This window comes from Porites lutea, chromosome 7, assembly GCF_958299795.1.
Source record: "Porites lutea chromosome 7, jaPorLute2.1, whole genome shotgun sequence".
Classification (NCBI taxonomy): Eukaryota; Metazoa; Cnidaria; class Anthozoa; order Scleractinia; family Poritidae; genus Porites; species Porites lutea.
Genome location: NC_133207.1, coordinates 4,802,589 through 4,804,950, shown reverse-complemented (window position 1 = coordinate 4,804,950; position 2,362 = coordinate 4,802,589). Strand labels below are relative to the sequence as shown.

At 37.8% G+C, this 2,362-nt stretch overlaps 1 long non-coding RNA gene across 1 annotated transcript; it reads right to left on the bottom strand.

Moving 5' to 3' along the window:
• Positions 1 to 1,316: 1,316 nt before the first annotated feature.
• LOC140944946 (uncharacterized) lies at positions 1,317 to 2,070 on the bottom strand. The gene is made up of 2 exons (XR_012166709.1): positions 2,008 to 2,070; positions 1,317 to 1,503 (listed from the first exon to the last, which is right to left on the bottom strand). It is a non-coding gene; the product is annotated as an uncharacterized lncRNA (long non-coding RNA).
• Between the last annotated feature and the right edge of the window lie 292 nt (positions 2,071 to 2,362).

The following is a 2,362-nucleotide window of genomic DNA, read 5'->3' as shown; positions in this document are numbered from 1 at the left end:
TAGGGAGTACGCCCAGGGACCGGAACAACTCTTAAGCCTGCTTTTCACTGGCGCATAAGTATAAGCATAAGGACATACGCACACGCTGAATGGTATATTTGACTCAATTCTCGATACCAGCTCTCCTCAATCCGATGATAAACAAGATGGCGGACGAAGCATCCGCCATATTACTTTTGACATGTTCGCATGAGGTCTGGGTCAAATTCGCCTATGATTGGTCCACGGCCTTGTGCTTATGCTTGTGCTTATGTCGACCCAGTTTTCACAAGCCAAAGCAAAAACACAAGCACAAGAAGAGCGAACTTATCCGTTTTTCTTGCGCTTATGCTCCTTATGCTGATGCTTATGTCGACCCAGTTTTCACTTGCTTACACATGTGCTTGTGCTTGTGCTTATGATTATGCTTATGCGCTAGTGAAAACCAGCCTTTAGGGCCTGATGGATGTCAAGGGTCATAGGTGTGCTTTCAGTATACACCAGAATAAAAAAAGGGCCTCCCTTGACTTGAGAGAGGCGGCAGGAAAATAAGTCAAAATAAAAGGACAAATATTGTGAGGGGAAGACAAACGGAGTTTGATCATTTAAGCAATTGTTGCGTTAAACTTAAATTACTGGATACCATGCTGAGCGCAATAAAAACTACAAAAAAAGGGACGAGATAAAAACTTTCTTATAAATACACTCTTGCCGCCGACAAACTGAATTTAATTAATCTCCACATTTGAATGATCGCTGATCACTTCGAGAAAATTCATGCCACTAACTTATCGCCGTTATTTATTAATTCCGTTTAACCTAAATTTATGCCAAAACAAAAAATGGACAAAAAAACAAACAATAAATGCATACTTTCTGTACACAGGTTGAGGCTAAAATTGTTAGTTGCAACTCACAAGGATGTTTGGACACTCTTAGTTTACTCAAGCGTTCCTTGAGGACAAAATAGAATAGCTTGTTCGGTGTTGTGTTAACAAACATCTATCAACTGACAAACGGCTTACGCTACGAATTTACCGTAATTTTCTTGGAAGAAAGTCTTTCGGTCAGTCTAAACAACTCGTGGCTCCCTGTTTTCAGTTTGTTAAACACCTCTTTTGGTGTTTGAATCTCAGGTGAAACACCCCTCGTATATTTTGGACCTTACTTTTATAACATTCAAGGAAAGATATACAAAATACAGTCGTTTTAAACTTATATTGTTTTCAGACCCTTAAAGTGCGCATGTACATTTCTTTAAATGTTTTCCGGCTCCCCCTTGATTGTAAGGTTACCAATAAACTCATGAAAGGAAGACTGAAAGATAACTAACAACGTTTTTTGTCTCTTGTACACGTTTATTTAACTTTCTCTCTTTTTTTAACACTTAACAGTCAACTCGTCACTTAGCTTTTGCCAAGTGTACCGCTTAACTTAGGTCGCCAAGCCAGTTCACTCTCATTTTTTGCATTTCAGCTCGCGTGCCATTCGGCATATGCTTCTGGCAGACAATGGTTGCTTCTCCTTAAAAAAAAGGATAAGAAACAAAAAAATTAGCAACCCATAAGGATGTCTCCCAGAAAGCTTTGTTTTATTCTAGTTCCATTTTGACTGCAAACTTACAGTTGATTATTTAAAGAACTATTTGATTCATACATGAAATGCTAATTAATCTCGTGAAGATCACACTCTGACTAAAACTTGAAAAAGCCAGTCTAGAACAAAAGCGTGGGAAAAAGGTTTCATACTCGATTGTCTTCTTAAAAAGCAGTAATGCAACAAGCATTAAATGAAATGTACGTGGATAAAGACGATGCGTTGCATAAACCATTTCCTTTTATTTCACAGGAGACAGAACAGAAGAGCCTACATTAAAATTCGAAGGAAAAATTTAAAGGCATATACTGGGAACGGCGGGGGGGGGGGGGGGAGGTCTACCCTTGCCAGTCTTTCAAATCAAATGGCACGTGATTTTTTTGTCCTTTTACAAATCATCATACATTTTTATCTCTTGAGTTAGATATTCACCTGCATTGGCAGCCTCACGTCTGTTGATTTATATCCTGATGTGTCGGCTTCCTTCCTAGTTGTTGTCTAAAATGGAAGCGAAATGTAAATTTACATATATTTTGCAAATTCCACGATACACTGAAACAAGACAAAGTTTCATACATTTTTTGAACGTTAATTAAAGAAGTGGAGCCGGAGGCAAGAAGTTTAAAAGCCAAAAAAACTTTGTATTTTTGTAAAAGATTTTTTGTTGTTTCTCCCATAAAGATGTTGAGTTTGCTGTCTAATATCAATAAATATCTGCGTTGAAAGTATGTGACTATCATCTATCTACATTTCATCTATCACGTAAGGCATCAATAAACTTTGGGTC